The following is a 16292-nucleotide window of genomic DNA, read 5'->3' as shown; positions in this document are numbered from 1 at the left end:
GTTTTGTTGTTTCCAACTTTATAATGCGCAATACAGTGTTTTCTTTGTAATCAATAATTTTCTGACTGTCCCTTTAAGCTGTGTTATTGGCATTCAAACAGTAATATGCCATCATGGATAATTGTAATGGTAATTTTGTTTGCGATTCGGGAAACAGTTTGGACATCACATCACAGAAACCAATCAATATCATGAACAAGGATAGGTATGTGATGAAATGGTTTTCACACACTTATAACCCACACTCTGCAAACAATCTCCCTCCATGGACCCGGTCCCATAGAAGTCGATTATATACAGAGTGTGGTCCACAAGTGTATGAAAACCACATCATCACATACCTATCCATTACACATTAAATTAAAAAAACCAGTAAAGATGAAAAAAAATACTTACTTCCTCTTCCTTCCCCTCTTCCCACGGGGCTGAGGCTCTGGGAGAGGCAACTGCCGACTCCGAAGAGTTCTCCTTGGAGCTGTTGTGGGAAGAGTGGAAGGAAGAGTACTGGGACGACCAAGGTGAGGAGAAGATGGATGAGGAGGAGAAGATGGATGAGGAGGAGAAGATGGCTGAGGAGGAGAAGATGGATGAGGAGGAGTAGATGGATGAGGAGGAGTAGATGGCCCGGCAGGAGGAGATGGGCCGGCAGGAGGAGATGTGCCGGCAGGAGGAGATGGCCCAGCAGCAAGAGGCCCAGCAACAAGAGGCCCAGCAACAAGAGGCGGACCAGGAGGTAGACCAGCATGCGCCTCCCGGAAAAAAGTGAACATTTCTTGGTGAAGCTGAAATATTCTGGTTTGTCCTTCTTCAATTCGATTCAGTATGGTGATGATTTGATTTTGTCCTTGAATAATTTGATTTTGGCCATCAAGTATTCTGTTGCGTCCTTCGATATTTTCTATCCGGGAGGTACGCATCTGGTCTATGTAGTCCAGTAGAACCCGCACCTCCGCTATTTCCTCTTGTTGGGCTTGTTGTTGTACCCGTGCATGGCGGGGTGCCCGTGCACGGCGGTGTGCGGGTTCTTGAGGTGCCTCGGGTTCCACGGGATCCTCCTGTGCTTCCGGGGCCTCTTCATCATCTCCCGTGCGCTCTTCGTCACGGGGGGCCTCTTCCCTCCGAAGTGGAAATTCTTCCCCACCACTCTCATCCCGGGGAGATGCATGAGGCTGTGTTTCCTGTGCTGCCTCCTCCCCAGACTCTGTATATTAAAAAAACAAAAAAAAGAAAAATGTATATATTAGCATATTAGAAAATCAAGCTTTAAATGACTTAGCTTACGATACAATTACAAATGCAGAATCATTAATCCACTTAGAAATCTAACAAACAATCAATACGATTTCAGCTTTTTCATAAACCGTGTTTGTGATATCTGGTCAATATGAATGTTTTAGCGTTTGTTTTCAGTCTGTTTAAATGCACACCTAACCTATAGCCTAGATACTGATGTAACCGCAAAGTAATTGAATGCGTGTAAACAACGTTATAGCATTAATCGGATCCTTAACACATGAAACCCAATGTTTTATCTTTCATGATTTAGAAGCATACATTTTTTATCAACTTTCGAATGTACTTTTCTTATCTAATTCGCTTAATTCTCTGGATATTCTTTGCTGAAAAGCATATCTAAATATGCTTAGAAGATGCTGATTGTTAGCTGAATATAGCTGCCTCCTGTGATTGTTTCACCGTGTGCATGGCTATTTCTTCCTTAAAATATATCTCAAGAAGGATTCAAATTAGGTAATTTAAGTACATTTGAATGTTTTGTCAAATTGTATTCGCTACCTCAATCATGAAAGTAAATGTTTGCGTATAGTGTCCATTGAAATACATTCGTATGTGAAATTATTGTTCAATGAGCTTACCGTCAGATGAGAGTGGCAGGTTCCCGGTATCAATTCCTCCGATACCGACTACTTCCACCTCGGAGATGCTGGGCCGCAACATTTCCTCCCATCGGCAGTACTCGATTTCAAGGGCAGGTCCGCCACCGGTTCCTGCGGCATGTCGTGCCTCCAGACCTAACTTTTTTTTGAGTTCCTGTTTACAGTCCCGGTAGCGATGTTTGATCGAATCCATATCTCGGTTCCGGCCACCCACTGCATTGACTGCATTCCTGATCTCATTCCAGAGCCTCCTCCTGTCAGTCGGGGTTGTCTTTTGGTGCTGCAGCCTCCTATGCCTGGCCATATAGGCCTCTACGAGGGCCTCCTTCTCCTCCATCGTAAACCTCGCCTCCCTAGTCGCCTTGGCCTTCCCCTGTGATGATGCCCTCTGTTTCCCGGACTGTGAAGCCCTACTCTGACCGCCACTGGGCCCAGCCACTTGGTCATCTTGAACCAAGTGGCTGGGTCCACCCACCGCTTCCACCCCTGCTTCCTGCCCCCCTTCATGCCCTGTTCCTCTCCCCCTCCCTCTACTCCCCCCTCTACCTGTCCCCTGCCTGGCCTCCATCTCTTCCCTAAACTAAACCCCAAATAATCAAACAAAAAGTGAGTGTGATGAAATGAAAGGGGGTCAAAATAAAGAACTAAAAAGACAAAAAAGGTGCTTAAAGTGTGAGAGGGATGTAAAAAAACAAAGAGGGTAAGGAGTATTTAAATAAACGAAAAGAAGAAGAAGACTAAAAGGAGGATATGTAAACTAAATGTAACTAGGGGATGGGTATGGGATGGGTATGGGGTATGGGATAAGAGTAAATGGGATGAAAGGGAATGGGACTACAAGGAATGGGGTATGGAGTGTAGTATGAGGGGGTAGGGGGTATGGAGTGTATGTAGTGTTATTGATAAGTGTATGTATGTATTGAATGTGTTTGCGTGTAAATGTGTTAAGTGTACAGAAAAATCACTTGCTCGCTAACTCACACTACTACTAATTCTCACTAACAAACACTCCCACTAACTCTCACTAACTACCAGTAACTTACGCTCCCACTAACAACTCTCACTAATAACTCCCACTAACTCACTCACGCTCCCACTAACAGACTCTCTCCCACTCCCACTAACTCCCACTAACTCACTCACTCTCTCACGCTAACACTAACTCACTCTCAAAAATTCTCAAACTCTCTAATCTTAAACCTCCAATCTCCAAAGACCCAACAGCAACACAGTCAAAGAAGCCCTGCTTGTGTGGTGCTTATATACCCTGTGTAAATGTTTAATGATGTCCCAATTTCCGTTGTAAATAGTGTTCAGGTGTGCTTTATTAGCAATTAATATTATTGCAATGTGTATTAAGTGTGTGAATTTGCGCATGCTCATTTAGAGTTGGTATTTGTGGAATGTGTAGAATGCGATGATGTCATAGTGGTCGTTTTCTCTTTCATTGTACAATAGTATTCTTTTTAAATGTGAATTTGCGATGGTGTGTTCTTCGTGAAGTGTTGTATATGTATGTTTGTCATAATATATAGTGATATTGAATGCGATTTTTTTTCTAGTGTATGTATATCTTTTTTAATCCTTGTTGTTATTTTGCGATTTTCCGCATCTTAAAGTATATGCGTATTCCCCGTATAAAATTTTATTACAAATTCCCCCGCTTGTGAATGTGTAATGCTTGTGTGCTTTGTTGATTAATTGTTGTTGTGACATTTGCGGCGTGTTATTGTTGTGCATGATGTGGTATGCGTCATATGACCGAGCTGTGCGTATTCTCGCGAGATCGAGTGTTAGGTGAAAAAATCAATTTTTTGCCTTTCCCATTGATCTCTATGGGAGACTGTCTAACGCGGGCAGGATTACGCGTGTGACATACACGCGTTAAGAGCATCGTTAGATGGTCTTATTTGAACTCTAAATACCGGAGTCAAACAATGCCGTGCGTTAGACATAAAACACGCGTGGCGTTAGCAACCCATCTACCGCCGAACTCCAAATCTAGCCGCAAGATAGCAGCATCTTTATTTTTAAATAAAATAACTGCACTAGGCAGTGTTTTGGGGTTAAAGTTGGCGGGTGTGGGGTGTTAAAAAAACGGCACTGAAAAGTGCTTTAACATTGCAGTCAATGGAAATTGTGTGTTCCCAGTAAATATATATGTATAGGCTTATATGCATATATATTTATGTGTTAATATGTGTATATACACAAATTAACACAAATATATATGTATATCAGCATATACTGTACATATATATTTACATTTGCTGCCATCGATGCACTACTTACCCCCTTCCCTGCACTTAGGTTCTGATGCCGTCTCTGACGGCATCAGAATGAGGTTCCCATTGGAGCCTATGGAAGCAGGCCAGATTACAAGTGGAGCACTAACAATTACGCACAAGCGATAAGGGGTGTGTTGTAGGTGTTTGTGCGCATCATGTTTTCCGCTCGTTTCACAAGTTAAAGGAAACGCGATCGCAATTTACACAAGAATGTTTACCATGTCCTCAGAGCTCTGATTAACTGTTTTGCAAAACACATCAATAATACGTTACAAAGTACAGCTATATTCATAATAACACCATCTAATACAAATTATTTTTAAAAAATTGCACAAAAAAGTTATAAACATAGAAACAAAGAATTTGACGGTAGATATCAAATCTACCCATATTACATGTTACTTTTTTCTGCCGGTACACAACAGTATGCTGTACCGGCACATTTTCTAAGTAAATTTTTGATTCTCAGGCTCTCTCAGTAATACTAAAATAACAGCTGCGAGTTCCTGCTTTTTGTATTTAGTGCAGAAACTTGCAGCTGTTATTTTAGTGAAGTGGAGCAGTGCTTACTACTTCCTTAGCGCAAACACAGAGTTGCACAGGGCTTGTAACCTTTCCAGACTATTTTAGCTGCAGTATTCCCCTCTTTTTATGTCCTTATTTGACCGCCGCATCTGCTATATAACATGGAGAAGTTTATTGCATCTTTTGAGAAGACTATGGTAAGACACTTTCAAAAACGATATGGGGACCTGCAAGCTTTTCTATGGCGGGTGGATCATGTCACTTCCCCATGCTCACTTCCTGAAACTTAAGTGTGACACATAACCAGGCACCTGACAAACCTTGGTTTGTTTGCACCAGATGACTGCAGTGGACCTGGAGAGGAGCAGACTAAGTGCCGTGGGGAAACAGAGATCCATTTTGGGCTTGCTGTCCGCCCAGGAGACAGAAGTGACCTCTGTGGTCAACCCAGTCTTCCCTCCAATTGCAACAAAAAATGTAACCTCAAAGACCCCTCGATAGGCTTTAATACTGAAATACCTCAGCAGTCAGAGTAGCCCAGTCTACAGAGGGAGTTGCCGCCCACAAGTAGCGAATGCTGCTCTGGTACATTCAACTAAAAGCTGGAAGCATGAGGGCCAAAGAGAGGAGCTGACCCTGGATGAGAGCAGGAGGGACCCAGTACAGGAGAGGCCCTGGATGGAAGTGGGAGTGGACAAGTACAGGAGTGGCCCATGATGGGAGCGGTGGCTGATGTGAGTATCGGCTGTGTTTGATACAGGAGGATCTTGACAGCTACCGTGAGCCAAATTTTGTCTCAGTGTGTGCTAAGGTTGAGAAGGGTTAGTGAGGATTTGGAAAGAGATCTGTGTTTGAAAGAAAGGAGTCCTTAAAAGGTTGAGGAAAGGGGTTTTGTGAGGAAAAGGGGTACTTAGAGGGTAAGGGGGAGCTGTATGTGAGGATGAGAGGTTAAGAAATGTGCTGTGTATAAGTGAGGGGAGGACTGAGAGGGTTAGGGGGAGCTGTGTGAGGGAGAGAGATGCTGAGGAGGGGTTTGTGTGAGAAAGAAGTTGGTTAAGAGGATGAGGAAAATGCTATGTAAGGGAAAGGGTGAGGAGGGGTTAGGGGAGTCATCTGTAAGGTATGTAGAGAGGTGTTAAGAGGGTGTGGGAGGGAGGTTGAAAGGGTGAAGAGGGGGCAATTTGTGAGGAAAACTGAATAAATGATGAGGAGACTATGAGGGTTAAGTGGGGGCTGTGTGGGAGGGAGGGTGAGGATAGTTATCTGTCAGTGAGGGAGGCTAAAAGAGTAAGGAGGGGGCTGTGTGTGAGGGAGTGGGGTGCTGAGAGGTGGATGAAGGGGTGTAGGAGAGGGTAAGATTGTAGCTGTGTGAAGGAGAAGGAGGCTAAGTGTGTAAGGAGAAGGTGTTTGGGAGGAATGGAAGGTGAGGAGGGTGAGCATGAGGGAAAGGGGGTTGAGAGGGTGAGAAGCCCCATGTGAGGGAGGAGGCCAAAAGAATAAGGAGGGGGCTGTATGTGAGGCAGATGGGGATAAGAAGTTAAGAAGAAGCTATTTGTGATTAAGGGCAAGGAAGGGTGTGTGTATGAGGGAGTGGATAGCTGAGGTGGGGGCTAAGAGGTTGAGGAATGGGCTTTGTAAAGGAGAGGTGAGCTGAATGGGTGAGGTAAAGGCTGAAAGGTTAAGGAAGCTGACCTGTGAGATAAAAGGTGCTAAGAGAATGGGGCTGTGTGTGGTAGATGGGGCCTGCTAGAGTAAGGAGCGTGCCTGTGAGGGAAAGTGGGCTAAAAAGGTGAGGAAGGGTCTGTGTGTGAGGGAGTATCTGTGAGGATGAGAAGGGGGCTGTAGGACAGAAAAGAGAATGGAGAGGGTGAGAAGGAAGTTGTGTGAAAAGAGGGAGGCTACATGGGTAAGGAGTGGCTGTTTATCAGTGAGGGAAGCTGAGATTGTGAGGAGGGCGGGTGCATGAGGGAGAGAGAGTGAGAAGGGGTTGTGTGAGGGAGAGAGAGGTTAAGAGTGGGTGGAAGGAACCGTGTGTAAGGGAGAGGGGAGATGTGAGGGAAAGGATAAGCTGTTTGTGATTGAGGGTGAGGAGGAATTGTGAATATGGGAGAGGGGACTGAGAGGGTGAGTAGGGGTTGTGTGTGAGGAATTGGGGAGCTAAGAGGGTGAGGAAGAGACTGTGTGGGTAGAAGAGTGAGGGGAGCTGAGAGGGCAAGGAGGGGGCTGGGTGAGGGAGTTGGGGCTAAGTGGTTCAGTAAGGGGCTGTGTAAATGAGAGGGGAAGAGCTGACAAGAAAATTGTGTTTTCCTCAAATGTAAGTACATTTTGTAATGTATGTAAACTTGCATTATAGATACTATGAGCACAATATATCAATGTATTATACATCAATAAATAGGCATGGGCATTTGGGTGTTTAGTTAGCATCTATAGTGTGCTCCACTCTTACAAGAAGATAACTAGCTCCGAATAGAGCCAAATGTTGTGAGCAGCCACCTTCTTCTGCGTTTATTTGCTAAAGAGGCATTTGAATACCCATGCCTATCAAAGAGTACCGACACCTTTTTTTTTTTTTTTTTTTAAAGCTATATATATATATATACAACCCCAATTCCGAAAAAGTTGGGACAGTATGGAAAATGCAAAAAAACAAACAAAAAGAGTCATTTGAAAATAAATTTAATGTATTTTTGAAAACATTCACTCCATACTGTCCCAGCTTTTTCGGAATTGAGGTTGTATGTGACTTGAAAAAGGAAGGCACTCTTCCGAAAGCTTGTCATCTTATAAATGTATAGTTAGTCCAATAAAAAAGTATCATTGCTCAATGCAATACTCTTGTTATTTTGATATCTAAATCTCTGGACTAACACGGCTACTCCAATCAATATATATATATAAAAACAAAAAGGTATTGGTGCACAACATATTTTTTTAACTGCTGTAAAAAATGCCTGCAAATAACATCAAGAGACAACTATTGTTTTTAAATAAAATTGGGATCTTAGTCACACAATATGGCCATATTTTGCTTAGCCAGTCACCAATTACAAGGTGGCCCTATATAGACTGGTCTTAACACTACAGTCCTTTTGCCACAGAGGGCTGAATCATTCCTGCTTTTACTCTTCATAATAAAATGAGACTCCCTAGCTTAATATTCACAACTCCATTACACTGTCATGAGCACACCTGAGCTTGGATGGGGTGCTTAAACCTATGGGAGATGGTCAGTCTCCCTGATTATTTTTAGCAAACAAATACAGGGGGAATTGAGGGCCCTTTTCCTGTGGGTACTTACAATCTAGATGGGTAGGAGGGTGAGAAACAGGAGATGGGGATTGCAAAGGTGGTACCAACTTTTATTTTGGGGAGGGTATTTGTATAGGGCTATTAGATTGGGTTTAATTTTTTTAACTTTCGATAATTATTTTTTTCCCCTGTAATTTTAGACTGCAGGCTTATCACCTAGTATATATATATATATATCTTACACAACCTTAACACTCCCTGTAAGGTAACAATGGCCAGTGCCGAGTCTCCAAACACAACCAACGGATCGGTCCGGATGTGAAGTGTACCACAATATGTGTATAAAGTGGTAACATCCTTATTGAAGAAGCCGGGTACAAGTTATTTCTTTGGAGTAAATATATATATATATATATATATATATATATATATATATATATATATATATATGGATCAAAAAGAGAGACCGCACTCAAAGGTCTTACAAGTTCACCAACGTGAATTTATTACAAGTAGCGTTTCAGGGTTTCCCCCTTTATCAAACCTAAAACACAAACAGTGACATACCTCGGTATATAACCCATTACCGATGTCTCTATCCAGCTCTGCCAAGCGTGACTTCCGGTGGCGTCACCTCATTGCAACTGCGCATGCGCCGAGCAGCACTATGGATACCCGACCTGGCCAACTGTAGGAGAAAGCAAACTAACCTAATACCGTAACTGGGATATGGCAAGTAACAAAATACAAACAACAGAAGAACAGTCCTATCTTGCTTGATGAATGTGACACGTTACTTGTAATAAATTCACGTTGGTGAACTTGTAAGACCTTTGAGTGTGGTCTCTCTTTTTGATCCGTATGTATTAATATATGCATCGCACCGGGGCAGATAAGAAATAAACGAGAGTGCTTGGTACTAAACTTTGGGATATATATACATATATATATATATATATATATATATATATATATATATAAATCATCCAAGCAAATGCACTCTCAGGTCTTTTCAAATAGGTTCTTTAATGGAACGTTTTCGGGGTTCACAACCCCTTCATCAGCATAAACAAACAGTCAAATATCACACAATTTATAGTATGTCAAAATAGTGTCTCACCAAACAGATTTGCTTTCAAAAGTGCGCCAAATACCGAGTGTGGAACGCATCTTGCGTTCCACCATGATCATGCCAACCGGAAGTGATGTCACTTCCGGTTTCGCGACATGATAGAAACATATCAACATTACTTCGTTTTACAATTAATAACACATTGTGGTGTACCCAAAATTATCAAAGAGGCAATTTAAGAATAGTGTCAATAAACAGAAATGATTGCCAGTGCTCTGTACATAAAATATTCTAGTGTATATCAATCGTCATCTTAACCGTAACTATGGTTACGAGACATCAATAAGTGATTGAATTTATATAGTGGGAAATTTCACTCGTGCAACAAATATGTACAATGACATGACTGGCTACTAATCTTTTAGCAATATTCTGTGTCATGTCAATTAGCCGCTATGCATGATAATATATACATAGATACGTTAAAAAACAGAAAACTAAATATAAAAATAAACGTAGAACAATGAACTTAAAAAGTGGCTGTTCTTGCTCAGACTCATTATCAAAACATATAGCAATGTGCATTGCCTACTGCAAAGTATATATACTTTATACAAGCAGTGTATCAAAGAATCGTGTTGCCACATTGTTATGTTGCATATTGCCCTAAATGTAAACATGTATATAAGAGATGTACTGTGGCTATTTTGCGTACGGTTTGTTATATTAGCATTCAACCTTAGCCTATTTGAAAGTACATCTATATCCCTCAGATATCTAACCCACTGTGACAAATTCACTGAATTATATAATTAAATCTCAAAAGCTTTCTAATTTAGCATATTAGGACAAAGAGCAATATATTGAGTCGTGACCATCATTATTGTACCTCAATTCCTGTATATAGAATAAAGTACCCCAAAGGTTATACATGTACATTATGTGGTGTATATATATATATATCAAGACAATATCAAGAGATTAATATCTTGTGACTCCATAATGATTCAGGTAACAATGTCCAACATATAGATGACCCAATGTGGACACATAAGGACAGTTCATCTTGGGGCTTCTTGGTGTTATGTAGCTAGGTTGGTATAAGTCCCAATTAAAGGTGTAAAGTGCGAAATTGGGTAATTTCACCTTAGAGACCAGGCTTCCACAGCCAAGATGGGGGATAAATTCCTCCACCCTGGTGTGTCGTAAGTCCCCAGTCCACATCGCTCAGAAGAGCCATGGGGCTGGGAGCTACACGTAGCCACTATGACCCTAGGTTATACCCCAAGCATGTAGCACTATCATATACCCTTAGATAAGATTTTTGAAATCTGGGGTGGTGTTTAATCCGCCTGGATGGATAGTCCCCAATTTAAATATCCATTGGGCTTCCCGTTTGAGTAGTATCTTGCTCCTATCCCCTCCCCGATCAAGTGGGGGTATATGATTGATGAGGACATATCGGATTGAAGATACCGCATGGCCTTGTTTAACACAATGGCGTGCAACTGGTTGGTCAGAATCCCCTGTTTAAGTGCCGATCTGATTGCGTGCCTATGGTTTGCCATTCGTTCCCGTAACGTGCCTGTGGTTTTGCCCACGTAAAAGCAAGAACATGGGCAAAAGAGAAGGTACACCACGTGTGTGGTAGTGCATGTGATGGAATGCTTGATCACGTACCTCCTATTAGTGTGAGGATGATGAAAGGTTTTAGTACTGACCAAACCATTGCACGTAGTGCAGCCCAAACATTTATATGATCCTTTGATGTTTATTTTAGTCCCTGTGGTGTAGCTAGCTCTTTGATCTGTGCGCATCAAGAGGTCTTTGAGGTTAATACCCCTCTTGAAGCCCACCATTGGTTGTACCTGTCTGGTAAATGTTAACTTCGGGTCTGATTTCATAATAGGCCAATGTTGATGTAAGATACGTCCTGTATTCTTGGTAGTTGGGGTAAAAGTAGTGGTCATAAAAAGCTTGTTACTCGTGTCCTTCTTGGGTGTGGGCTTGATAAGTTGTTCTTGAGTGAGTGAAGATGCTGCACTCAAGTTTTCTTGGATAATGGAAGGTTTGTATCCCCGCTCACGGAATCTTTCTCCCACTCCTGCCAATTGGGAGACCCCAGTTTGTATCTCTGAATTATTTCTCATGGTTCTCACAAATTGAGATCTGACTATGCCCTTCAAGAGGGCAGGAGGATGACAGCTGTCAGCGCTCAGGATAGAGTTCCGATCGGTTTGTTTGTGAAAAAGGGTCGTGCCCAATTGATGTGTTTTTTTAAACACAGTCAAGTCAAGAAAATTAACGGACTGTCTGTCAACCGTCATTTTGAATTTAACATTGCTTGTGGCCGTGTTAAATGTTTCAAACCAACCTAGTAGTTCCTCCATATATATATATATATATATATATATATATATATATATATGTGTGTGTGTGTGTGTGTCTACACGTATATTTTTTTGCATTTTCCATACTGTCCAAGCTTTTTCGGAATTGGGGTTTTATATATATATATATATATATATATATATATATATATACACATACATGTCTGTGTCTATATATGTGTACATATGTATATGTATTTATGTATTTATTTGTGTATTTATGTATTTACAGACATATATATACATATTAACACATAAATACATATGTACACATTGTGAGGGTGAGAGGTTAAGAAAGAGCCCTTTGCAGTTAAGGAGATGAAAACATGTAAAAGCATATTTATGCAATATTCATTTTAAATAAAATGTATTACTGTGTTTTGCACAATTATCCTTCTAATCCACCAGGATCGCATTCAATAAATCCACTTTGAATATGCTCCGGATTATGTCCTCTGCATTGTGTAATGAATGGACTAACCCCCAGTGTCACCTCACTACACACTTAAACAATTAACTTTTTTCCACCAATCCCAGGTAAATATTGTGTGTGTAGTTCTATAGAAATATAGCCACTATACTACCCATAGTAAATCCAGGCTAAATGATTTTCCACACACTCATTTCTTTACCAGAGAGAGAGAGAGCTTTAATTAGAATCTGCCCAGGTTACAGAGATGATTACATTAAAGGATTTTCACTCATACTCTCAAACACACAATAGGGCATATTCATACAGAGCTTGAAGCCCTGTGTTTCTAGCGAGCCATTTAGGCTTACCAGAAACACAAGTTATGAAGCTGTGGTCTAAAGATCGCTGCTCCATAACCTATCTGCCTGCTCTGAGGCGGCGGACAGACATCGCTGAAAATCAACCCGATCCAATACGATCGGGTTGATTGACACCCCTGCTGGCAGCTGATTGGCTGCAAATCTGCAGGGGGCGGTATTGCAATGATAAATGCCGTCAGCTGCGGACATGATCCGCACATTAATAAATAGGCCCCAATATATCCTATCTATCTGTTCTTACAAGGTGTGGGTATCTGTGTGTGTGCACTTACAAAAACCCTTTCTTCCTATCTAGAATGACTGTGTGGTTGCATGTGTGTGTTTGTGTATGTGAATGCATGTGTGTGTGTAGAGTGTCACGGGCCGATTTATCAAGGTAATAAGATAAGGAACTCTTATGCATTAGATTTATTCCTGTATTACTTCGGATTTCTTGCTTTATCTACGTGTATATCTACGTGTATATGTGCATATACAATAGTGAAGAAAAAACGGACAGACACTCAAAAGTTCAGAATGAATTCAATTTACTATGTAAAGTCAGCAGTACAACAGAGCAACATTTCGGGGCTGTGTATATACAATAATATGTTTGTGTGTTAAACTATAGTGTGGTACGGTAGAGACTTCACATGCAACTGATTAAATAATGCTTCCTGCTGATCACTGGTGTTGGACCACACTAATTATAGATAGAGTTCCTTTTGCATTATGATTCATTTTCAAGTCAGACTCAAAAGATTTTTAAAAAGTGTTAATCGCAAATTCAGTTTCTCAACCTCATCCTCATGCATAGCATTGCAGTTTCCAACATTTACCCAGATTACGAATGGTGCGCTAACTGTTGTGCTCAAGCGATATCAAATTTATTGCGGATGTTTGCGTGTGGTGGAAGTAGCTCACGTATTGTAAGTTGAAAGTAAACACATTGGGGCCGAGTTATCACGGCCCAAATGGGGCCGTATACCCCTGTTTCCGCGCAAGCTTTCAGGCTCACCAGAATAAGGAGTTAAGAAGCAGCAGTCATCTGTGAATGTGCAGGGGATGGTTTTGCACAAGCATTTCATGAGAAATGCTTGTGCAATGATAAATGCCAACAGCGTATGCGGCGGACATGATAATTTGGCCCCTCAATGTGTATGTATATACCTACCAACTGACCTCTTTATCCCTCTCAGCTGTCCTGCTTATATCCTGTGATCTTTCTTTTTTTGGGACAAGCTGACTTTCTTGGGAAGAGTGAACTACTTTGCATATGTAAAGACCTTGGGGTAGATTTGATTGGCCGCGAGTCTGCAGGGGGCGGCATTGCACAAGCATTTCACTAGAAATACTTGTGCAATGTTAAATGCCGACAGCGTATGCTACCTCCTAAAACGATATATATACTCACACACCCATGAACAATTAAAGTAATAAATATACCCAGAATATATACAATGTTTCTCCGTGTTTTTTGTTTTGTTTGTTTTTAAATGAGTGTGTCAATATATATTGTAGGATATACTAAACAAGGGTCTTTGAAAGCTATCTGTAGTTTGTGTTAATTGATCATCCCTTAATTTATCTGTTACAAATAATGCATCAAAACTACATGAAGTGGCAACATTTTCTTACAAAGTGGATGGGGGCATCATTAACCAGACATTCAAGATCATCCTGCACCACATATTAAATACATTTTTACCAACCTTATAGAATCATTTGTTTTACTCAGGTACCACCCACCTGACAGCTCACTGCACTGTACTGTTCCCGCAGAAATGTAGACTCCCCGGTGTGCAGACTGCATCGCCCCATCCCTGCATTATGCTCTTCTGATCCAAACATAATTGGGTATGTGAAAATCAACACCATTTTTTTTTTTACCATACCCCCATCTGCCTTAGCTAATGGTTTCTAGCACACAAGAACAGAGCCCATACCACAACACCAGTTAGGGAAATAGTATGAGATGCATTATTATTATTATTTACTGACCCCTCAGAGCATTCACATTCTTATTATTAATCCAGTGCAAATCTGCGGTTAGTATGCAGATCAGATCCATTTGACTAGAGTGGTAAATGTATATGCTTACAGTATACAACAGAAGTGAGTACATCCCTAGGCAATATCACTTTAATATCAAATTATTCAAAATTATATCAACTCTCAATATTTGTATTTTTTCAAATACGCTAGAAAGATTATATTGAAAATACAGTCCTCAAAGTAAAAACATGAATGCAACAAAAGTGAATTCACCTGTGGTCACTGACACTCAAGTTAGATCTCTAAAACAAAATTGAGTACACCTGCAATTTTCAAGTAACCATATTGCATGTGCATAGCTACCAGAAAATTCTCATTTTTAGACCAATGGGCTGTGTCTATCTGCATGTCTGCATCATGGCTCCACATGGAAAAGAATTGCCAGAGGTATTGAAAAATCTGATTGTGAGACTTCACAAAGATGGAAAAGGATACAGGTAGATCGGTGATCAACTAAAAATCAGTCAAAACACAGTTGCAGCAGTAATCAGGAGGTATAGAATGATACACAGTGCTAAAAATCAGAGTCGCAGTGGCTGTCCTCCTAAAATGATGCCACAGACAGTGCGCTACTTGCACAATCTAGCTCTGAAAAACAGGCAAGTGCTTCAGATTTGGATAAAGGCAAGTGCTTCAGATTTGGCTCAGGGATAATCGATAGAAACTGAAGTTTCTGTGACAGCTCGGACAGTGCTAAGGGCATTGCATAATGTCAACTTCTATGGACAGCATCCAAGGAAAAAACCCTTGCTTGGTCTTCGGCTCAAAACTGCAAGATTAAACTTTGCTAAACAAAATGAAAAGCTTGATGAATACTGGGAGCACATTCTTTGGTAAGATGACCAAGACCAAGATACAATTGTTCATCTTAGATGGGGTGCAGCATGTTTGGATTATTCAAGATTATTGCAGTGAATGCATAGTCCCAACAGTGAAGCATGGAGGTGGGAGTGTGACAATATGGGGCATGACTGTAAAAGGTGATAGGAAGATGACATTTTTAGATGGCACCATGAATGCCTGGGATATACCAAAATACTGGCTGACAAGATGACTCCCAGTCTCCAGAAGTTTGGTAGAGAACGAATATTCCAGCATGATGATTATCCAAAGCACACTGCCAAAATCACAAAGGAGTTTCTAAAGGAGAAAACATTGAAAACTATGACCTGGCCAAGTATGTTGCCTGACTTGAATCCGATAGAACACCTTTAGGGTATTTTAAATAAAAAGGTAAAGGAATGGCAGAACATCTCTCCAGAAATTGGTGCGACTCTGGTATCCTCCATGCGAGGAGGATTGAGTCAGTCATCAAAAATAAAGGGGGACATACAAAGTATTGAAAAACTAAAAGATTTGAATCTCAGTAATGAAAGGTGCACTGACTTTGCTGCATTGTTTTCCTGCTGTGGGGCTGGTATTTTTAATATAGTAAATCTAAACTGTTACACCTAGATTACAAGTTTTGCGTTAGAGGGTATGCGGTGCTAACAAGCAGTTTTGTCTCGCAGCTCACTTACCTGCAGCACTGGTATTATGAGTTTTCAGAAACCCGTCATTAAAATACAAGAAGTGAACGCTCCAATACCAGCGCTGCTTAAGTCAGCGGTGAGCTGGTCGTACGTGCTCGTGCACAATTTCCCCATAGGAATCAACGGGGAGAGCAGGCTGAAAAAAAGTCTAACACCTGCAAAAAAGCAGTGTTAAACTCAGTAACGCAGCCCCATTGATTCCTATGGGGAAATAAAAGTTATGTCTACACCTAACACCCTAACATGAACCCAGAGTCTAAACACCCCTAATCTTACACTTATTAACCCCTAATCTGCCACCCCCGACATCGCCGACACCTACATTATATTATTAACCCCTAATCTGCCGCTGCGGAAACCATCGCCACCTACATTATAGTTATGAACCCCTAATCTGCTGCCCCCAACATCGCCGACACCTACATTATAGTTATTAACCCCTAATCTGCCACCCCCAATGTCGCTGCAACCTACCTACATTTATTAACCCCTAATCTGCCACACCCAACGTC

The sequence above is a fragment of the Bombina bombina genome, chromosome 1 (assembly GCF_027579735.1).
Source record: "Bombina bombina isolate aBomBom1 chromosome 1, aBomBom1.pri, whole genome shotgun sequence".
NCBI lineage: Eukaryota > Metazoa > Chordata > Amphibia > Anura > Bombinatoridae > Bombina > Bombina bombina.
This window is presented reverse-complemented; position numbering follows the sequence as displayed.